Source organism: Tyto alba, unplaced genomic scaffold, assembly GCF_018691265.1.
Source record: "Tyto alba isolate M040663 unplaced genomic scaffold, T.alba_DEE_v4.0 Super-Scaffold_16, whole genome shotgun sequence".
NCBI lineage: Eukaryota > Metazoa > Chordata > Aves > Strigiformes > Tytonidae > Tyto > Tyto alba.
In genome coordinates, this window is record NW_024881278.1 from 22,485,190 (window position 1) to 22,509,513 (window position 24,324).

Here is a 24,324-nt window from a genome sequence, read left to right on the forward strand (position 1 = left end):
TGTCTGAAGTAGCGGATCACATGGTGGTGATTCAATGGTCGTGTGTTGTTGGTCATGCCTCACTAAGAGGACGCCACCGAGCTTGGCCTCTCAAGTCAATGTCAAAGTTCATGTCCCTGTGTTCAGTGGGACAGGACAAAGAGTGTCCAGGACAAATTGTTCCAGGCTATGAGGACCTGTTGGTGCAAGCAAACCGTCAGGAAAGAGTCTTTACCAACCTTTTCTATTTCAGTAGATACCACAGGACTGAGTGATTCAAAGGCCCCTGCACGGTGGGTCACGCTTACTCCCATTCGGCAGGGAATGGTAGGGTAAATGGGTACCTGTGGCCTTAACTGCTGAGCTCAAATATAATGTGGTGTTGGCTGTTCCCTCAGGAATAGGAAAATGACCCCAATGACAATACACTGTTTTCTCCAGGTGAGAAGGGAGTGGGCTATGTGTGTTTATGTAGTGTCAGGTCATAACCATGCAGACATGCACATTTAGTGTTTTAACTGTCTCACGGAGAAAGTAAACAAATTATCTGAATCCTGGCCAGACTTCAAAAGTTCAGAGGTTTACTTCAGAAAAAGCTGCACTCAGTGATCCAAAGTTTATAAAAGCTCTCCAGATTTTCTGAGACTGTAAAACTGGGCTGGAGCAGCATTTTTCCTGTAGTTTTCAGCACTTCTGTTTCCCATCCTAGCTGGACAGTGGAACTGAAAAAACACTTCTTCAGAAATTCCAAGAGCTTAAGAACATTTGGTCCCAGTCTGGTTCTAAAAATGAGTAAAGATCTGGGAGGCTGTCTGGTGGGGTCATATCTAATTTACCTAGTCCATCCCATTTTTTCTGCAGCTCCCTTCAGATTGAGCAGGCTCCCTTCAGATGGAGTCTGGTGCAACACTCGGCACTAACAAACTAAGTAACCAGCTCCGTCGTCTTTTCCTACCCATTTAGAGGTTCCTCTTAATATTAAAGCTCTTGATTCAGAAGCAGATTCTGTTTAGTCTTTGATAGTTAGCACAGTACTCTGGTGAAGAAAGAGCCCAACAGTGTGACAGCTGCAATATTGCAACATCAACAGGGAGTCTTAAATTTCAGAATAGTAGAAAGCATACTCGTAATGCCTTGGTGTTTCAGATAGGAAAATGCTGTTTATAATATCCCATATCCAAGGCATGGGCTAGACAAGATATGGGAAGAAAATAAATTTCAGCTTCTGCTGTTAACTCTTTCAACAATATTGCTATAAGATTATGCTGTAAGGACTAGTTATTCATACTTTTTCCTCCTGCCTGGAAAATGCTTGCTTTTTTCCCTTATGGGAGTTAGAAAAGTCCTGGACCGGTCAGTCACTAGCATGCTTCATGCATGCCAGCCATGACCACTGTAGGGGCAGCAGCCTAGGCCCTGTTGCTTCAGCTGAAAGAGAACTTATCAGGTTTGAAAATGTCATCTCTGTTTCATGAGATTAAATAAATAAATAAATAGCCATTCTTACTTAAATCTAGGCCCTTTTTAATTTTTTCAGTTTACTGGAAAAATTAGACTTTTCTTGAAGTCCTGGGGAGTGAGGATCAGTATTAGTATTCTAGTGTCAGTAAAAGAGAAGTAGCTAACATATCCTCATAAGAAATTTCAGATATGCAGGTGTAGGCAGGCTTTTGCAGAGCCCCTTAAAGCCACAGATTCCAGTTCTGCATTTCAAACTTAAAAACAATTGAATTGCAGAGGTATTTACATTAAGAGGAGAGAGAGAATTGTTAAGCCAATTACAAAGAGAGGAGAAATTTTAACATTCAGTTCTGGATCTGGGCTCAGATATTAAGCAGTTCAGAAGATTTTGGATCTGAGACTCTGGTGTGAGTTCTTGCCTGTTACTGCATACAGTAAGAAACTTCCTGCAACTATGTTCATGCCTTCACTGAGGAACAGACACGACATGGGGCTTCCTGGATCCTTCTGGAGGAACAGGCTGCAGCTGCATGCAGCCTCCGACTCCTCCAGGGACACCACATTGTCTATTCCATATGAAGGAGCTCTGAGAGATATTTATTCTCACCAAGACAAAAATCTTCCTGTGCTTTCCCAAGGGATTGAGTGCTGCCAAAATATTACAGACCTTGGAAAAATCTCTTAAAACTTTATCTGCAACTTTGAGCCACTTGGCACCTTTCTCTTCATCCCAGGAGGAATTTTCTAATAAGTTTTCTTAACTGTATTTGGAGTTCAAGATAGTCAGGTTTATACCACTGTAATGGTACCTCTGTAGAGTCTACCAGAATTTTCCTTTATACATCTTTAAGTAACTACAGTAGTACCTTATAAGAAATCTTAATTCATATTTGTGTAGTACTTAGAACTCTTTAAGCTGAAGGGAGTGTATGAATGCAGTGTTCATTTAATTGGGTACATTTCCTTGTGATGGACACAAAGTCAGTTTAGGCAATGAACTGTGAATGGCAGTTGCTGCTTACTCATGTCAAAAAAACAGCATTTGGCTTAGTTGAGATACATTTTGTGGAGCGAAACTGGATTTCACATTGTGTTAAATAAATATGATGTTTTAAACTTTATTTTGTATTAATAGTAGCTAGTTAAAAAATCGTAGCTAGTTAATAAAAGTAATGTACAATTTTATACCCTCATCACAAGATATTTTTACCAATTAAATGTTATTTGGACTCTGAAAGTAGGAGACATTGGGATTAATATTGTGTTTGGACTTATAATGGCCTCTTATGAAGATGAATTTGATCCTTAGTGAATATAATTTTGCCTCTCTCATTTTTATTCCATAATGCATTTTACTCCAGTTTCAACCTTCTCATATACTTGTTTAAAAAAGTTAGTGTAATAGTGAGGCTGAGAGATTCAGCAAGACTTCCCACTAAAAATATTATGCATATGCGCTACATGTGCAAGTCTACACTGAATGAACATTATTAAGGTTTCTGAGGCAAGTAATTATGAAAATGAAGTTTGAGACTGCACTTACAATTTCAGGTCACACATTTGTATTTTAATCATATGGTTTGTTTTAGACTCACAAGTCCCTTGCATTTTTCAGCACACAAGATACGTCTGCTCTTTGGATGCACCAGAGCTATGAAGCCAAGAAGACTAGTGCCTTTGGATGTGGATTCTAAGATTACAGCATGATCTGCATCAGGTGAGGCATAGGACTACTGGAAGAGAAAGAATGGTCTCTGCCCATATCTCTCCCAGAATTGCCATTAATTGGTACTAAGCAAGTTACTAACACTAGACTTTATCAGACATGACTGAGAATTTTGTGTTTCCTATTTCTGGATCCCATGTTTAAAGGTGCAGCAGAAGGCAATAGGACCTGTACTTTGGGCATGTAAGTATTGTGAAAACTTAAGTCCCAGGTGTCACAATTAAAAAAATGAAATTTCTACCATTATTTCAGCTGCAAAATAGAAACTGTACTGTGAAGATAATTAATACATATGAAACACTCAGATACTATTGTATTGAATATGACACAAAAAATCTTGAGGAAATTAATAAAGCTGTCTTGAGAATAGCTTTTGAATAAAGTGAAGCACATAAAGGCCATGATCACACACTGAAGAATAATTCAAAACAGCCAACTGAACACTGTTTTTATGTGAGCACTTTTAATTTCAATTCACAAAATGAGACAAAGACTCACTCAAAAAAAAAACAAAACAAAACAAAACAAAACAAAAAAAAACCCAACCCTGAATGTATAATCATCGTATTATATATTCACAGGGGGACTAAACTAAGGTCAAGTATATTGTCATTTTTGACTGAGTGTTTGACTTGGCAACTTTAACACTTTTTATGTCACACATGTACTGGGAGAAAAGTGCTATAAATTTGTGGTCAGGTCTTTTTTTTTTTGTATTATTCTTACTTCTCAATGTCATGAAATAACTCAGCACAGCCAAGCTTCACCTCACCTTTAAAAGAAATACAGTATTTTAGATGTGGTTTTGTACTTAGTGAAGAATGTAAATATGATATAAAAGAACATTAGTTCTTTTCAGGGAAAGTTTGTTGCTAGAAGCTTTCAGAAATAACTATTTTTTCTCATCAAAAGCTGAGTAAAAATGGACTGCATTTGGAAATACAGCTAACCTTCTCCTGTGAAGATACCAGCACTGTTTCTGTAATTTTTAAAACAATGATGGGCAGCCAGTTGGGAGGGAATGGGAGCAGGGAGAGATCAAGGGAAAAACTCCTCTCAGTGATGCAGAGGGTGAGAAGCAGACCACCTCTATGGGAAGTGCTGTTTTCCTCATACCAGCAATATTTCTTGCTTTGTGTTGAAAGATAATGTTTCTTTCTTAATTCTTGACCATTGTCATATGCTGCTGCCAAGGGAGCAAGAAGGAGGAAATAAGGCAAAGGAAAAAAGAGACCTGTCCATGGGATGGGGATAATAACTTTAACAGATCTCTCAGCAGAAACCCACACATGTCCCCGTGCACCGATAGCCCTGAAGCAACCAGGCACAGCCGCAGCCACGCACAATATCCTGCTGGGCCTCCAGCCAGAGTTCAGTCCCCCTCAGAAAGGATAGAGGTCTTCAAATTGCCACTCAGTTATCCAAATTACCTGCTTTTCTTCATAAACCAACAGCATTGTTATCTTCTACCGGATCTTATGCTGAGTTACCAAGTAAGGGGGTATCTGCTGTGGTTAAATAAAAGGAATATTCTTACAGTAGTATTTAGGCTCTACTCAAAATACTGAAAGTGGCAGGGGCTCTAGATTTTAGTTATCATCTTGCAATTTTTTTCTCCTTAGGAAGTTGTTTTCACACAAGAAACTTGCAGGATCACTGTTCACACAGGCCTGTGTGCTGCAGCCCTACAGCTTACCGCACAGCCATTCGTTTTTTTGGTGAGTAGTGGTGATAGCAAGGAGTTACCTTGGCATGGTTTTACCTAACTGAGGTGAGGTGTAGTACTGTTTCAGATATGCCACACACTAGGTGGGCAGGGGGCTCCCCCACTTTCCCAAAGGAAAGCCAAACTTCCAAAACTGGCATCCTTGTTTACTTCAGGTCAAAGAACTGGAGATACCAGGGTCTGCTCCTCTGTTGTGAGTTTAGGATGATACAGTTTATTTTAGGAGAGTTGAAGCAAGGAGGAGGAATATTCATTTTGTTCACTCTTTTTCTGTGGTCTCTAAATAGAAGAAATAAAGTGCCAGAAATGCAGTGTTGGTATCTCTGTTGAACTCCCTGACTGAAGGGGTTCCCTAAAGGTTATTTGACCATCTCTGTTCAACTGTTCTAAATAAGAAAATGTCAAATTCTTCTCTACTAGAAAGCTAAAGTAGGAAAATAAAACCTGCCCATGGTCAGCATCGGCTTGATACAGTAAGAAACTAAGTCTCATAGATAATGGATGCTGATGTCTGTATGAGAAGTCCAAATATCGTACAAAACCAGATTACAGTTGACAACAGGATGATTGTGGTGACAGCAAGCAGGTAAGGGATTCAGAATCTTCGTACCTATTTGCTGTGTTTTCATCACCCTGGTAACACTTGGACTGTGTTTCTGTGTAGCCACTTCGATTACGTACTCCATACATTCATCAGCTCCATTTACTTGTTCTGGCTGCTTCAGGCACCAGGTTTATTTTTGGTGGTTGTTTAAGCTGATGAAGCATATAATGTTGGATCAGCACAGTGTTTCAGATTCATCTCTCAATATTCTCTGATTTTCTTGACTAGGAAAACCTGGGGTAAACACTACACATGCTAGTAGTGAAATGCGGTTCAGATTGCCTCTTCAACAACTCACACAGTGTATTTTGTTATAGAAAAAATAAATACATTGGGCAGACAACAAAATTGCTTGCAGCAATGAGTGGGAGTTTGCAAACTAACTAAAGAGCTTTGATTCCTGTGTCCTCTAGTTGTACTAAATACCAAAAGATAATATCACAGCATAGCATAAATGAAAACACTGACGGCAACTTGTTTGTTTATTACAGTTTTGTTTAAGTTTATGGATACACATGCTTATAGAGTTGCATAAATATGGTTTTGTCTGGGTAGGTTTCTTTTCTATTTTTTTGGAGCCACAAATTATAATGTTTATCGTGCTGATGAAGCAATGGTTGGGGGGACAAATATGACGTTAAAAATAGACTTGGATTTCCCAATCATCTGAAGTGCTGGCTTGAAAGCCCATGCAGCAGTGTTGATTTGTGGGTAGTTAATTTTCTTGGCCATTGTTTTTCTACTGTGTGATGCTGTGAGGTTATTTCTAGGCAAAATGAAATATACAGTTATACATAGTAAGAGAATTGTATAGTAGAAAATGTTCTTGGCACACGCATATTACTCAGAATGAGTACATAACGTGCGCTTGAATGGACTAGCTGCTTTTTGTTTGTTTTTCCATTGGCAAGCCAAGAAATGAAGCACAATCCATTTTGAACTTAATTTTTCCTTTTATTTTTTTTTTTTTAAGATTAAGATACAAAATCTTATTTACCTTTGGACCTCGTTCTAAGATTCTGGACCAAAAGCGTAGTTAAGTGATATTTCCATCACTCTACAGATGTTACTTATTCACTTTTCAAACCAGTTCAAAAAATCTTAAAAGATCCAGATATTTGAGAAAACAAAAAAAAATTATTTCCTTACAGCAGTACTGAGTTCAGGTTTTGATTCTGATATAAATATACAGTTGAAATTCACCAGGGGGCAGAGGCCAGCAGAAAGCCATACACAAACACTGGAGTTTGCAATGTTTGCGTGGGGGAGTAGCTCAGTGCCTCCTTCGTCACCTCAGGTTTGCAATACCTGGAGCTGAGACAGTATGTGGTTAAACAGAGCAGAGAGCATAAACTGGGGTTGGACTTGGGTTGGACTACATGCCTGAGGGCTGGGTTTGAGGCTAATTGGAATAGAAAGCAGATTTTCCTTTTATATCATTGGTCTTTGGACCGGCCTCAGATTATCTGGCCCCAACTCATTTGCTCAACAGGGACAGAAACTGTGGATGCTGTTCCAATGCATTAATTGGAGCTGCTGATTCAGAAGAACTAAAGCTCATTCCCAGGTTATTTTTCTTCAGGAAATCAGATTATTTGAACTTTTAGAGGGTGAAACCAGTTTTATAGGCAGCAAGTAAAAGACGGAATTAAAGCATTCCTGGTACAACAAAACTTAATTTGTAGGGCTTGTTAAATATTCTTGAGCTAAAGACTTGTTGTGGCACAGCATCCTGTACTATGAGATCATTTCCTATCATTCTAGGAATATATTCTCTCATTATTCTGCCTTAAAATGGAAATACTGTGAGATGAATACAAGCAAAGTTTGGTCTATGATTTCTAGGTACAAAAAAGTAACTTCTTGGAAGAGGTGACTTACAAGTTTCTTTATAAAACAGGAGGGAGTAGTTAAAGAATTCAAGTCACAAGCAATTGGCATGTTTAATACCATGTATTTTCCTCCCTTTTTATCCTCACTTATATACATAACAGAATGGACACCCTCTTTTAATTTGGAATTTTGCATTTTTTTTTCCATCTAGATGAAATTTTTAAAAAAATTCAATTTGTGTAACTGCCTTCCTCTTTCCATCAGGCAGAAAGCGTCTTTGGTTACAGATTGGGATGGAGTCAGACTAGGGTCAGAATTCTCTATCTTTTGGATTCATGCTGTAGACTGGAAAAAAATGGTTAATAAGTTGCAGACAACAGATTGGTTTTACTCTTGTGACACAACAGTTTGAGATTTCTGTCTGCCATTGCTCAGGCTGTCAAGTGTTCTAGAAACAGCAGGTAAGCAAACTAGTAAAAAAGGGGATTAAAAGAAAAGAAGCAGCAAGTTGAACAAGGTCAGCAATCCAGACACCTAAAGAAAGAAGTCACTGCATTCACATGTATCCTTTGTAGAAAGCAAGATGTGGAAAATCATCAGTTTTCTAACCAGACTGTGCTAGTAATTTTGTAATTCCAGGGTTCTTTTCCTCCTCCCTCCCGTCCCCAGCAGTGCTTCAAAATTAGCTGCAATTTTCATGGTTCAGTTATTAGACTATGAAATGCATAAGGTTTGGCGGTTAGCAACAATGAACCCTAAAATTAAGCATTTAGTACTGCAATGTCTACATTATTCTGGATAAATATGCCTATATTTTTGTTGGATGAGTTCAAGAGAGCTAAACAGGCTGGGAAAACCTGAAGTCTCCTAAAACTAACTAGGTGAAGGGAACAGAAAGTAGTTATTTGATTCAAGTGGTGGTTGGGGAGTGGGGACAGCAATAAGGGAAAATTGAGCAAGGGACTTGAGAGATGCCATAATAGAGTTGGAATACGGGGTTAGTATCAGAGGGTTAAAAGACTGAGCTGCTTATTCTCTCTCTCTTTATTCTCTCTGTTCCTTACCTTTGTGCTGCATTACCTTATATTCATATTTTCTGGACATACTTCACCAACTATCACACGACCCACTGTATACATTTTATTTCTATACATCTTACAGAAGCTTTTGGACCCAGATAAAACCTGGATATTGCTCTGTACATTACAGCAGAGGACTTTGACTTGTGCTGAAGGCCATAACTATTCAGAGAAGCAGTTGTTTAAAATTTCAGGTGTGCACTTAGGTCCCTCATGGAGCCCTAAGGTATTTACTGGCAGACAAGGATATGAATAAGGGTTTTGTCACTATAGGTGGAATAGTGAGTGACTGTCTACATAAATGACTCTAGCAGCCCTAGTTCTGAAAACCCCTTTCGGCTGAGCACTGGGCTGGTGGTTCTGTCTCTATTATTGTGGTATTCTGACCAAGAACAGTTATATGAGATAATATCATATGCAAGACATGTAGTAACTTGTATTTCTGTTTGCCACAAACACTGTTTCCTAGATTTTTTTCTATTTTAAACTTGCACTCCCCTTAGTGAGAAGTGCAGCTTGCCTCCAGAGTGCTCACAGGTATTTCTGCTTGAAAGGGACTTCCCTTCACCCACACCTTGTTCTTCACCTGGTATCTCTTTCCTTCTTTCTTTTGTCTTCTTCAGGGGCTAACCTGAAATAGAAAGAACTCCTCTCCTGCTGCTGTACTGTGCTTCCTGTTTTCCTTCCCATGCTCATTACCTCTGATGTCTTCTAGATATATTCATCTGTTCTGGAGTGTTGTTCTATCTGGTACATCAAATTTACTTTTCATTTCCCATATGTTCAGCATTATCAGCTGGTGTAGTTTACTGGGGCTGTATCCTTTGTGGGTGGACTTCATTTTCCAGCGTATCAGGCAGGGTCCTGTCCCCTTCTCTTTTTATAATCAAAAAGGCTACATCCTGCTGACCATGGCAACTGGTTACACAGAGGCTGCTACAGAAAAAGTTCCATATGCTACTTACATATGTCCCACCAAAGCTGGCGGGGATGTGGAGAACTGTAGTAGAAAAGTTAAAATTAGTATTTTAGGAGAGAAAATGCATAAGTCTGGTTGCAGAAATACCAGAACAAATAGACAGTTGGAGAAGGGTTACAAGAATGGCATGTGCTAATGGCAGCTGGATTAGCAGGTCATCAGGATCCTAGCACACATCTGTGTGCAGTTTTTCAAGTCACCCAGATTTGGAGACAAAGTAGAGGGAGTAAATCCTGATGACTCACAGAGGAAGAACAGGATGGAGAGATTAATTATTTGTCATGCCCTGAAGGGTGCAAAAAGGTACATCCAAAACCAGCACAGGGCTGCCAACTGAGGAAGGAGACATGAGGAGGAGTTGATAGCTGACAGGTCCTCTGTGTCACTGCAGAGAAGCTTGGACAGGAAACCTGAATATGAGCACCTGGGTGCTTGTATGCTGGGCAGGCCACTCATGCAACGAGCCTTAGCACTTGTGAGTTGGGGTGGGGGTATGAGGGTATGACTGAAATCAGCTTTGTTTCAAAATAAAATCTCCCTTCTACAAGTTCTTGCATGATTTGCTGTATTGTTGTTACAGCACTGCTGCATTATTCCCTGCAAGCGGGGCAAGTGTGCCTTCTCAGGGATGGCAGGGAGTTGAGCTTCCCCTGGGACAGCTCTGACCCTGACCCAGAGGTGGGAGGAGGAAAAAGGAGAAGGATAGCAGGTAGTCCTCTAGCACACACACATGGCAGAGACAGTGTGAGTCTCGACATCATCACAGGCATGGGGGCCAAAAGCCTTATTCCCTGGGCCATCAGCTTCATCTTTTACAGTGAAACTGGGGCCTGGACCTTAGCCCTAACATTCAGGACTGATGTTACCCCCGTGCTTTGGAAGAAGTAGGAAAATGCTGTTTCTCAGTGAATACTATTGAGTCCAGCCAGGGCACACTGACACGCTTTTATCATTTTCTGGATAAAGCAGGAAAAAGAGACTACTATTCTGCATAGAGGGAGAAGCATGCCTCTTGTTGACAGATGTGTCTTTTATGCTGGAACATACAGTACCTGGCACAAGCTGCACCCTATTTAGCGAGTCTGGGCTTCCTTAGCCAAACTGATTTGCAAGGTGCTACTCAATGATCTGAAGTCTTAGCAAATTACATTCCTTCATAAAGTCTTACAGCAAAATTGGAAATGCTTGAAAACCTGACTATCTAATGTTCCCCATTTTCATTTGAGGTAATAGCCATATAATCTCCTTCTCTTAAATGTCAGATTCCAGATGATTCACCATGTTTTCTAGCTAGGTAAAACGTGATGATGTCTAAGCTATTTAGAAGCAGAAGGGTGTTCGCAAACACAAAAACATTCTCCTGAGAGGATCTAAAGTAAGCAGCTGGGGGCCTACAGATCTTAGTTTTTAGATGCCGGAGACCAAGTTATCAAGGTTGTCTCTTTATTAAAGGAGTTAAAAGCTGCAGATAGATTAGATGTGTGCTTCTAAAACCGTCAGCATACTGAGCAAGGAACCCTTATAGAACCACAGCAGGTGATAGTCGGCCCATAAAAAACATCAAGCTCCTCAATTTTAAATCAAGGCTCTAGAGAATTGTTTGTCTGCTCTGAACTCACAGACTGGAGCCCCCTTTTGAGGCAGATGCTCTGACATAGGAAGACAGACAATTTAGCTGGAGCTGCAGTTCCGAAGTGGAGTATTAGTTTAGCTGTAGGTGGTTTGTAGGAATAGTTGTATTTTATGTCCAAGTCCACTGCAATCCTAAATTGCAATTTTTACTCCAAGAACATGTGTAACTGACATTTCATGAATCTGTAAACTTACACTAAATGGATCTCTTACAAAATGCCTGTTAAAAATTAACTCACTTTCATGGCACCTTTAGAGGTTAGTTAAAGTTTAAGTCCCATTAAGAGACATTAGACTGAGACACAAATGTCATGACATGTCCAAGGCTACTTTGGTTGTTGGAACAGAATAACTAGTAACAACAGGGAATGAGATGGTCTGGCTGTATTGATCTCATGCTTCCTTCACTTCCACTGTCCCATAGCACATTGTATCTGAATTCAAACCTGCAAACACTTTTACCCAATTAGCAGCCTCTCAGTCAATGGTCTCATTCAGCTGTCTCAAGTAATGTTGGCTTTTACCAGGTCCCTTTGCCATTTGGATTCAATAGAATATTTATGTAAGTGAGAGTCTGTGATGGGGGACTAGCAGGACCCATGTGGGCTGATGTTCCATTTCATGCCTTTGTAATGGATTTTTTTTAAGTATTTGTTTCTCGGAAAGATCCTCTATTGCTTTTCTTTTAATCTGGTGTTCTCAGTTCATAATTCTGCTTCGTTTAAAGTTAATGCCAAATTAGTGCTATTTTATAGGGTGTTTGCTTTTTAAATGGAGAGCTGGTAAATCAGTGTCCTAATTTCTGTTGTCACCCCAGTGTTTAATTTTGTTTTAGTCAGATGATTATCTGTTATGTACACAACAGTGTAGTTTCATACTTGCCATTTGTCTGTTACAAGATCTTTGTTGCTCTGCTGTCTCAAGGCTTCTTACTTACAGACATCTGACTGCAGCAAGCTTACAATTATTATTTTATAAGCCTAAAAGATATGAAGTTGCAAAAGGGGAAGAACATTTTAAATATAACTGTGCACAAAGTATGGTTACTGAGTCATTGTTTCGGTTTTATACAGTGCATATTTCTGGCTAGTGTAAAATGCACTAAGACCAAATTTAAAAACCATCTGCACCTCCTGTTTCCGTCTAAGACGTTATTTATGTTTTTGGCTTTGTACCCTGAGCTAAATACAGAATGTGTAAAGACTGTTAATTAACCCTTTGAGACATGAGTTTCCCATCAGTGTGTGGAACAGGAACATGTTTTTAATTAGGTAGTAAAACTCCTAGGATTTATACTCGCTCAAAATTTGCTCCATAATGAAACCAAAGGGAGTACTTGTTAAATGAATTAAGAGAAAAACGAAAAAAAAAAAACAAAACCAACACCCCCACACCAAAATTCAACCCAAAATCAACCCCCTGTGTTTAAGTAAAGCTTTATTTGTATTGCACTCCCACCAAAGCCAGGAAACTCAAATTTAAGGCCAGTGGTATGTTATTAATCCAAGATATTTTCATGAATATGGTCAGGGTTAGATACAAATTTTCTCACTTGAAGAGGCAGCCTCTTTTTCTGTGACATTTTTAGGTAAGATCAATTCATGCCCTTAGGAATTCCCCAGGATGATGCCCAGTGTTCTCCTGATATGGTGGATCAGGCAGTCAATTAAAGAAGGAGCTATGTGTAAAGCTGAGCTCGGCTCAGCTCCAGCAAAATGTCTGAGGACTTGTCTAACATAAAGCAAGTGAATGGTCCTGTTGAAACCAATGGAATTAGTTGCATAACTGAAGTTAGCCACACACTTAAATACGTTAGTGAATTGCGGCCCAAAGAAACACTCTGGCGGTTCAATGATAAAATGGAGCGTTGGTTCTTGTGATGTGTCATATCCTGCCATAACCCAAACCCAACAGAATACTTCAGTGGGGATGTAATCCTACCTGTAGTATTATTTCAATCCTTAGTTAAACTTTATAGAGAGATTTTAATATTGATATATATAATAAAACATGCTATAAGTAAAAAGTTACCAAAGCACAGGGCTTGTGTTCTTATTCTGCTGTATTTGCTTCTCAGTCATTTAAATTTTAAATCAGAAATTCCAGAAATGCCTAATTCAAGCAAAGGTCTTAAGGGTCTGGAAAAGATCATGTTTTAAATAAAAGCTTGTTTAAGTTACACAAGCACAGGGAGGGAAAGCAGTTCAAACTGGGAAGCCTGTTTGTTTTTCTTTGCACATGTTTAACTTAAAATTAAACACAAGATATTTCTCTTTTTTTTCCTTTCTTTTTTATTTTAAAGGATTTTGACGAAACCCTTCACAGTTCTTTATGATATCTTTGAGTGCCAGGTTTCAGTCTAAGTGAATTTTTGTGGACAAGTGATAAAACACTAAAAATAGTAGTTCAAAGTAAATGTCTTCAGACCAGTTGAAAAGAACTTCAGCTGTGTAACTGTTGATCCAGAGAAGCTCCATGGGCTTTCTGTTTGGTACAGTGCCATGGATAATTTTTACTCTTCTCTGGAGAAAACTTCCTCCCCCCTTCCCATGTCCTTTGTGATCATCCTGGGCAGAAGGGGGGCCTGATCCTGCTAGCTCATAGGAAAACAGAGCCACTGCTTAGAGAGAGGTTTCGCAGTTCAGAGCCTGTAAAAATTAAGAGAACAAAGCCTGAAATTCAATGAATCAGCTTGACCATTTCCTTGTTCCCAGTGCAGATTTTTTCACCTATGCTAACTGGATATAAATTGATGACACTCATATTTTGTTTAACCTTGTATTTCACCCAAGACCCTGGTGTAAATGAGCCCCTAAATTGAAAAGGAATAGATAGCCAGATTCATAGGGTAGACAAGGAATATCTATGGAGGATTATTGCTCCATGAGATTTCAGGTACAGTTTCAAATACACTTATTTAAATGGACAAGAGGTAGCATGGCTTTCAAAAGTAGCACCCTGTCCTCTGCCTTCTGTTACAAAGTTTACCACAAAGACACCCAAATAGCCACACTCACAGGATGGATGCAGTGGTGGGGTTAATGAACTGGGGACAGGGACGAGGGCAGGCCACTGCTCAGCTGAAGAGATGGCGTAAACTAACTGTAGATGAAACACCAGCCTTAGAGGGCAAAACTGCCATAGGACTAGTTAACCACAGAAGTGCAACTTGGACAAATAAAACCTGACTTGAACAAATTGCAATTTAGACAATGTGCAGTGAGCAAAATTTTAATGTTTTCATATTAAAAAATACTATTGTTTATACTTTTAAATAAGATCTCCACACGTTTGGCAGCAAAGTGCCCATATAGTTCTGTACATGCCCACTAGAGACCATTAGATCCTTCAGTATATTCTTTTTCTGTGCATCACCTGAGATATTCAAGTGCACAGAACTATCACTGCACTAACACTGAAAGACCTGTGCCTCTGAACTGGAGTTATGAATAAATAAATGAGCATCAGGTTGGAAATTGGGGTAACATCTCTCTTATATCAAGGTAGTTGCTTATTGTGATAGCTTCATTCACCTCAGTGCTGCCTTCTGCTCTGCTTTCTGGCTCCTGACCTTCTACTCTACTTTGGGCTGCTCTGATGAAAGAGCAGACCTGGTGACTCACTTCTGTTGCTTTCCCTTTTGGCCAGTCTTTGGCCTGATGCTCAGGCTTGCAGTCTCTCTGGTTTTTCTGTGATCTCTTGACAAACTGATTCAGTTTGCTAACACAGAAGAAAAATATTTGGTGGTTGTTTTTTACTGTGTTAATGTTCTGCTAATTTAGTGTCCTGAGTACTTTCTCAGAAGGACTGGATGAATATGCAGCCATTGGAACTCCTAAGCAATGTGCTAATAGGAGTAAGAATTTTAATATATCTTAATATATTTTTAAATAAGTATGTCTCTGATGGATCCTGGGTTTAAATATCAAAACTGTTTATCTAATGTGACCCTTTAGGGGGAACACCTGAATTTTAGTTGTATAGTAATTAAGCATTGGAAACACCTGAGCTGCCTCCTCCTCCAACATCTTTTACCTTGCACAGTCATTTACACTTGCTCGAAGGGAGTGCAAAGTGGGTGCAAAATGCTACCTCATCAGCTGGTAATGTTTTACAAATGTGTAAATGACTATACAAGCTGCACAGCTGTGTGAAAATCTGGCTACTTGTCTTGGTTGATTGGGGAGAAGTCATTAGATATTTTAGAAGATAGGTTAAAGGTCACTCCTCTTTCTCCATGTTCTAGCAGTCCTTTACTTGCTCTAGCACTTCTAGGAGGGCAGCAGTGATGCTAAAGGTCGATGGGGGAAACGGCAAGAAGGTAGGGTGTACCCTCAAGGCTTGTATGCTGCTTTATATTTGTTTAAAATAACCACGAATTGCTGAAAAAGCTAGAGTATAGCGTAAAGCAATTAATTAGGATCCTTCACACTGGATCTACATGTTACACTTGTTTATTAGTTAAAAGTCTCAAGACTCTTGTTAGTTACTGTGATACAATGGGAAAAGGAGCACAATATTACTATTTGTTAAAGCTTAGTGATTGTTCTCCTATCTCCTTGTTATCTCTAACATTGTAAAATCATAGGTGGCTGCACAACTGAAATCTGACTGTTTGTGGCTTTCAGATCCTGTCAATGAATAAGCAAAGCAAATAATGTTGTTGTTTTGTTGTTTTTTTTTTCTCCATCTGTTTGCTTTTTGTTGAGACAGCTGGTATCAACATACAAGTGCATGATCTCATTTTTGCTGTGCCTCTTTGGAACATAACTTGGCCAAAACATTTTGCTTTATTTTAGAATATAAGTGGACTATAACAGTATACTTTTATGGTTGGTTGGGCCCTGTGAGCAATATAGTGTCCTGACTTTATCCTGTTCCTCCTGTCTTACCACGTTACCTGTGTTCCTATAGATTGCATGTATACTGTGTTCACAGATGTATACTACTAATGTAAACTGTTTCCTGGTACTAATTATGTCTTGCTTTCAGTGTGATAGGATCAAAGCATTTTAATATAATTTCAATGTTATTTGTGGAACTGCAAGTGAAAGTAATTCTATATCAGAGTAAAAAAATTGCCTACAGAAGCTATGTAGAAAAAACTTGTGTAAAAGGTTTATCTTTGAACATTGTTGGCTAATCAGAAGTTATGTAGCTTCGTAGAGAACAAGCATTTTGAATAATTGGGATTTAAGAGGCTGGTTAAATACTGGAGCAGTTTCTCAGAAATGCTGTGAAATTCCTGTCCTTGGAGGCTGGGTAATTAAAACTTTACTGGTACTTAACAGTCTGATGTAACTCTTAAACTGGCTCTGCTTTGAGGGCCTGAAGCAGACTAACAGAAATCTGATATTTTGTGCTTCTATGTTTTTTTTGAGAAGTGCTCTACATCTGCAGCCTGTGATTTTAAGTTACAAGCTAATCTTTTTGGCTCAGAGGAGTACAGTTTATAAGCTTTGATACCAGGCAGTGATGATTCTTCAGCAACATGTTAAATGACCTCAGCAGGTGACTGGGTACTGACATTTCTGTGCTAGGATATGCAGCTGGTATATTTTGGTGGTGCAGCCACACAAGAGGCCAAGAACTAAATGCAAGAAGTATGGGGACCTGTATGTAATTCTGAAGTTAGACTGCTTCATGTATGTAAGTGGTTGATTGACAGCTTCCCCAGCCAGCCTAATTCTATGAAAATCCTCATCCCACCTGTCACTCTTGTTGATTGCTAGGACTGTATCCATCTACAGAAGAGAACTTCTAGATCTGAAAATTCTTTATCCCAAACGGTGTTATTTTATGAAAGATATAATTACATAATATTTCATTAACTCCAAGAAAGGAAAAAAATAACTTGTACCGGATATGTCTGAAAAATATTTCTTGTGGAGAAAGCAAAGCTGATATGTTGTATTTCTTGTAGCATCTGAATCAGTAGGCTGTTTGAAACATTAATTGAAAAGTAAATTAATTATTATGAAGATATCTCACACGGCATGTTATTCACTACTGTTTTCATTTATTTTATGTCTATGTTTGTACAGCAACAGAAAAATAATTCAAAATAGGTCACTCATCATGTGAAATTAGAATTCCATAGCAGCACTTACAGGCCTTTGAGCTACTTGATATGCAGAGGTGTCTAAGAACCAAGTGTGGGCTACACACAAGATCTCCAAGATAAACTATGTGCTATGTAAAGTTTATGCATTTATTACAGTGGTGCATGGAAAGGCTAAATCTATACCAGGAAACTCAACAGGTCCTGCTCATAGCCTGGAGCACTGTTCTGCAGGTGCCCCATACTGTTTTAATTGCTAGCATGTTTCATGGCATGATTTTGATCTGTGCCAACTGGCAGCCTCCTAGGAAGTCCTTGGGCAAGCTCCAAGGAACAGCATAGGCCAGGGGCAACACCTACCAGACAGTAAGACAGGGGCACACACTTAGGGTAGGGGGAATTTTTAGCTATATGGAAGGTGAACTGTCCTGCCACTTGCCCTCAGGGCCTTTAGTGCTCTTGAGGCTCCTTCAGTAGAATAAACAAAACATTTTGATCTGTACAAATCACTTTAGTTCATGCTGGACAATTTTTTCAAGTATAAACTTTCCTCTCAGCTGTCCTCATCTCCTTCGAGGCCAGCTCTGTACCAGGGATGTCTGCCAGCATAGCTGTCAGTCTGCATACAAATAGGTGTGATTCCTCACCCGCACAGCAATCCCAGCAGAACTGTCCAATAGAGAGTTGACTGCCCTGTCAAATTATTCTTTAACGCTGTAGCTGGGGTAGTTTTATCAAAACATTGAACATCCTTATAAGCTGTGCCTGTACTATATTGGAGAGTGCTGTGTTGCTGTACTGACAGAGTGCAGCAGCTCAGGATGTGGCCTTAGGCAGAGCGTGGTCCAAAGATTAAGGTGGTAACAAGTGACCAGCAAGGTAGTTTGCAGGTGAGTTGTTACCCACCATCCATCCCCTGGCAGATTCTACAAGCAAACACTCATTACCCCTGCAAACTCTCTGTGTATTTTTTTGCATGCTTATTTCTCTGATACAAGCAGGAGCATGTTGTATATTGACTCAATTGCTGGAGTGAAACTGAACTTTTTTTCCAATCCAAATGTGAAAACATAGCTAACTGAAAACATAGTTCTTGTTCTAAAGGAAAAGCAGCTGCAGTTATGCAATTTTATTTTCTCAATGTCATGCTAAAAAGGTCTGCAAAGACCTGTGTGGGAGAGGAACTGCGAAGTTTCCCATTTAATCATTAATAGGAACCATTTTTGTTGGTGGCTGGTATACTGCTGAAAACTGGCAGACCAAATGTAATTTTGCACTCTGTGGACCAAACTCAGTTGTGGGATGAGACGACTGAAATTCCCCTGAAGATTATAGGAACAGTGCCCCTGTGTAGAAGTATTTTTACTCTAACCACAGGAGAGAGAGAAATACTTGCCTTGTCCAAACCTTAGCACAAAGGGAAGGATATCTTAAGTCTTAAAGTTAGTGTCTCAGTTGTTGAAGTTGACTCATCAAAGCACTCTTCTTTGCCAGAGGCCATAACAAGTCTTCCTTATTACCTCTGACATAAAGGGTTTAGAAGGAAAGTTAGTGCTGATCAGGTTATTGCGCTATGTGAATCTGTGCACCTACTCCATGATGCCAGCCATTAGCCTGTTGATTTTTGCTCATAAAAGTGGGTGCTCAGACTGAGGTTTGAAGCTGAAAAATTAGTGACCCTGCTGTAGTAAAGCCCAGGGTGTAGAAAGCGTGGAAATGTGTATGTGATTTGTCGATAACGTATGTCAAAGATGTATTATTTGTAGAGGTCTGTGGGTATAGGAAGAGGTGCCAGCTGTGATTCACGGTTTGTTTACCCTTCTCTACCCCTGAATTCTAACAATTGCTAATTATTAATTATTATAGTCTCACACATTACTTTTTTTTTTACCTGAAACAACCTTCATAGACCAGAAAGATGTCTGAAATTTTAAGGATGTGTTGCATCCTCACATGAACTGCTTAGCTGCATTGTACCTTACAGTGGAAGTATTGCATTTGTAGTTTATCAGCATTCAAAAGAAGGTTAGGGAAAAAACTGGATCTTGGAGAAGAGAAGCTTATACCAATCAGTCTTGAACTGACAGCAGGACTGAAAATGCTTCATTGCAAGTTAGTCCATGCTGTGGTTCAAGCAACAACCATGTAGTGATATTTCTTAGCTCCCATGTGATTCCACCCTTGATTAGTGCCCTCTGTTCCCTAATCCCTATAGAAAAAGGCTCAGTGAGGTGACACCAGAGTGGCCTTTCACAACCAGAAGTTTTTCCTATACTTGGAAAATCTTTTGTGGACCCTTTGGACAGTTTTTAGTCACTATAATGCACCTAGATCACAGTCTGTTGAAACTGCTATCGCAGCAAGGGGAGCAGGCTTTGTGTTCCTTGTGGGTGCCTCTCTTTGGATACACATGCCATGTCTTCCTGCATGAGGCTGGATCTAAGGGGGTATGCTCAGGGACTTCAGGAAGGGATCCACCTGGTCTGAGACTGCCTTGCCACCCCTTCCAGGTGCTCAGAGAATGACTGGATCCATTATAAACATTAAGGGGTTTTTTTTGAAGAAAGGGAGCACAGAAGTAATGTGACATGGAGTGGGATGGAGTACATGTAGTTTGGAGGGCCAGGGCTGGGGCAGAATGTGACAACAGCTGAAACCCAAGCCAGTCATTTCACTTCTAGCATGTACTGGTGTGCAAAAAAGAAAAGAAAAAAAAAAAAAAGTAAGGCTAGCTAGCATAGCTGCAGTGCTTGTCTTGGGACTTTTTGGCGGGAATAGGAGGAAGCACATTTATGAAAGCAAGGTATTCTGAGACAAGCAAGAAGAGTGCATTAGCCCATGTCATGAACTACACATCTCATATTTTTATTTCTCCAGATTCTGGAGTATTTGGATCTAATTTTTCAGTCTTGCTAAGCTTTTGTCTTTATTTTGGATTTGTGAACTGATGGTAGAGCGAGCCAGCTCTGAATGTGCAGTCTGGCTAGGCTGCTGGGTGAAGGAGTGGCATGTAATTTGGTAACAAAAACATTGTACTAGAGTTTCTTTTGAGTTTGTTCTGGAGGAAACATCATCGTGGACAAAGATCTTGCTGGGGAGACTTCTCATTTTAAGCCTGTCTGCCCTTTAAATATCTTTTCTCCTCTGGATGGCAGCACTATTGAGGTATATTTGTTTGTCTAGGAGTATGGGTGACAGGATAGATTAGAAAGCTATTTCTGTTAATTGTTGGAATTAATTCTTATGGCAGAAAAGTGAAAAGCTATGGGCAATTTTCCTTTCACGTAGATTTTCTTTAAGGATTAGGTTCCCTCCGTTGATTATGGATGAAGAATGCTGCAAAAATAAAGTTAGATAATAGGATCTCTGTATAATTTGCTCAAATTTGCCGCTTTTGTAGTCTAAGTGACTGATGAATATTTATGCAGATCATAGAACCAAACTGTAGATCATTATACTTGCTATATGTATATAATATCTATAAAACGCACGCTCCTAAATGACTTCTTTATATTTGCAGTGTGATAAAACAGAATAAATGTAAACATAAAGTATGCTTCTTGAATCTATGAAAGTAAGCAGAACCTAAAGAAATCTCAAAAGACACGTACAGATGAAAATGCAGACGAACTTGGACCTTACTGTACCCACTCTTTTTTTTATCACCCTGCTTTTCTTTGACATAAGCCAAAAATAACATAACGTTTTCCATGAGTCTGAAAGCAGAAACTTTTGCTGGAGTTATGATTCATTTATAGACATAGTTAGATGGCAGGAAAGGCTGTCTGTGAGCCACATGCGAACTGAGTTGGTTTTCTATACACACATATATATGTTCGTACATTCCTTTTATAAAGGTGTATTTGTAAATGTGTGTGGAGAGTGTGTGCACATGCGTGCACCTATAATAACTGATGTAATACTTGCTTTGGCAGTGGACAGAGACAGGATAATGGAATGAGACTCCATGCCTGCTTTTATTCCAAGTTTCTGTTTATTAGAGTAGACTTAGTGCAATTTATCTACTGTATAAAAGCACAAGTATTGGGACCTGGAGGACCTGATTGAATAGATCCTTCATTACTTTTTCTTCACCTTCAGTTAGTAGCCCTAAGAGGAACCCCACTCGCAAGATCCTAAGGGACAAATTCACTGCAGGATTGCTGCTAATAGCAGCACTTGTATTGAGCCAATGAACACAAAGATTATAAGCCTGGTGTAAGACAGAAATAATGATGTAAAGTGCCATCTTTTTTTTCCCAAACCAAGATCCCCAGCTGTGCTCTGTTTGCACAAACTGCTAAAAGTGGCCACAGGAGGAAGATACAGCTTGGATTAGAACTGTAGTCAATATTCACAGATTTATTTTTAAACCAGTGAGGTTATTTAATCATTTTACTCGTAGGTGAAAATTCACTTGAGTCAGGTGAAAAATGGCTGAGATGCCTGAAGCTTGAGAGGAGGGAAAACAAGCTTGAAGACTGGAGAGTTATAACTAGAAGTCACTTTCTGTTGCTCATTCTTCACAGCTGGACTGTATTTCCCACAATATACTGTGCCTGTAGGATTTCCATTGTCCACTACTTCTGATTGAGCTAAAGGTCAGACTGTGGAGGTCACTGGAGGTGAAATCTAGTATGGGGTCAGCCCATGGAGGTGAACAGAAAGGGGCATCCAATGTATAGTTTTCAATGAATCATTGTGGCATATTATTGCTGAACTGACCCCAGATAAACGGCTGCTTCTTGACATCTGAAATATCTTGACTTGGATTCACCAAAAATGCATATTTTGTTAGAATTTTCCTGGAGGACAGTAAAAAAATACAATATTTCTTGTAAATAATAAGAGTGTGTAAATGGAAAACTGCTGCTCAGGTACTGTCACTTTCCATCTGTTCTAACTAGTTCCTTCTGCATGTCTTGTTTTAAATCACTGAATATTATTTTAACTAATAAAAAGTATATGTAAATAATGTAAAGAAATTACAAAAAAAGGTTAAAGAGGTATTTTTTTTCTTTCTTTTTCTAATTGGACACAGTGTTCTAACCTTTTTTTTTAGGTCTTCTCTGTTCTCCCCGCATGGTACCAACTGTTTGCTTGGGTGTATTTTTAACATGATAGACATGCTGATAAACGCATGGATACTAATATGTATGCTTACAGGGATTTCTTTTTCTCCTCCAAATGTCTTTTCTAGGCTGTCTGTAGGCTGAACTATGGATTACTTATTTACAATATTGAGCACTTACTAATAGAAATACTCAGAAGATTTAGTGAAGGTTGTTCAAGTGCTTAACAGCCATGAAGAGAGGAAAAAATAACACTTAGAAGTACCCTTTCCTGTTTTGTTTCGGGGTTTTTTTTTCTTCTGTTAACTGAAATATAACTGCAAATCCTGAATGAGGTTGCTTGTTTTCACCCTTGAAGGGTGAGGTTGATTCCTTGAACCAAGGCATGCTTTTTTTTTTTTTTTTTTTTTAATAGCCTGAGTTGATTAAGCCTTTTCTTTCTCTATTTTTAGGGAGGTTACAAAACGAGGGGTTTCTTGTCATTTTAACTTTTTTTTTTTAAGAACACCTCTGGCATCAAATCTCTGTTTTAAAAAAGTTCAGTTGTGGTCTGGCAAACCTCAAGCAGGTCTGGACAAAAATAGCTTTTTTTAATAAGGAAATGATATGAAGTAAGATGAATATAAATAAGTTTGTATATTAAAATAGAGCTATTGTTGGTCTATGTCTGGATAGTACTCTCATCTGGGCACTTAATCTCTCTGGCCAGTTTTTGATGGCTCACATATTTGGACAACCCCAGGCTGAAACAGACCTAGATCCCAGGTTCCCACTTCCCAGGGTAATGCTCCAACCACTGAGTTATTGCATTAAACGTGGCTTGTGGTACCAAATGTCACTTAAAAAGGTAATATGTGCTTGAGCCTTTGAAAAACAAGGCAGAGTCTTTTGCGAAGACATGTCCCAGGCTGCTGATCTCAAATAGGGAAAGATGACCTTGGTTTAGCAAGGAGGGAAGGGCATAAGCCCTGGGAGGGGTAAATATCTGGGGCAATACCTTGCATTCAGCATTTTCTCTTGGGCCATTTCAAGTAGCTGCATATGCAGAGCACGCTTAATGTCAGTTGTGTCTCCTTGTTCAAAGGCTGCTTAACTTCTATACTGAGGCTCCTAACTCTCATTAACTGTATAGAAATCTGAGACACCTCCAGCCTCTGGATACCACAGGGAGGTAGGCAATATGCCATTTTAACTGCAGCTGTCTGTAAATTACTTTGGAACACGCACTCAATTGGTTTGTGCTCTTCACTTCCAAGAAAATCCTAGCCGTGATGAAGCAAGGTCAATCTCATAATTTGATAGTGAAGATATTAAACTAGAACAATCGTAACTAGTGTCTTTAATTTTCTATCTCAAAATTATTTCCTTGTAAAACTTCTTTGATGGAACCTGGAGGTTTCTTTATAAATGTACCTTTCTGTAATGAGCAACATTTTCACATAGAAGGTAAGAGAGAAGAAAAAAGAACGGTTGTCCTTTTTAAAATGTACCTGTTGTATCAGTAACATGTAAATCAAGGGGCTGATACTAATTTCAGAGCCTTCAAGAAAGGCTCAGTGGATTGTATCCATTATTGCCCATGGCCCTGATTCAACTTTTATAGAAGTCAATAGGTGTCCTGGCTGCTTCCTCCCATAGCTGTTTGGATCAGGCCCAAGGCAAACAAGAATAGTCATTAGGAGATGCTACAAACAGTAAAATTTAAAAGAAAAAAAAAAATAGAACAGCATCTGGTGGGTGCTAGTGAGAATGCCCTACATAAGTATACTGTAAACTAAACAATGTTTCTGTGCCTGCAATTTATTTAAAGAATACTACACCTTCTGGGTTTTCAAACTGAAATTTGTAGAGTGGAGATAAGGTTAAACAGTTCACGCAAAACCTTTTCCTCCCTCCGCTGAGCGTGGTGTGCAAGCAAATCCTGGCTGCCAGTTCCACAGGTACAGGGAGGGGGCGGTGGGGCCCGTGCTGCGGGCTGGGCTGGGATGTCACCCCCACCTTCCCTGGTCCCGCCAAAACGCAGCTCCCTGCCAGAGAGAGTGGCAAGAAGGGGAGGAAAGTGTCAGCCAATTTCTTCAGAGGTGCTTTGTGTGAGGGCCCCTCTTCCCCCCTTGCAGCCTCGCACAAAAGGGCTCAGAAGGAAGGGAGGGTGACCTCCTGGTCCCCAGCGAT

At 39.5% G+C, this 24,324-nt stretch overlaps 1 long non-coding RNA gene across 1 annotated transcript in view; it reads left to right on the forward strand.

Moving 5' to 3' along the window:
- The first annotated feature begins 3,059 nt into the window (after positions 1-3,059).
- LOC116960830 overlaps positions 3,060-24,324 on the forward strand; it is a 168,368-nt gene continuing 147,103 nt past the window's right edge. The window contains exon 1 of the long non-coding RNA XR_004406617.2: positions 3,060-3,157. This is a non-coding gene — a long non-coding RNA (uncharacterized LOC116960830). The remainder of the gene's footprint in view (positions 3,158-24,324) is intronic.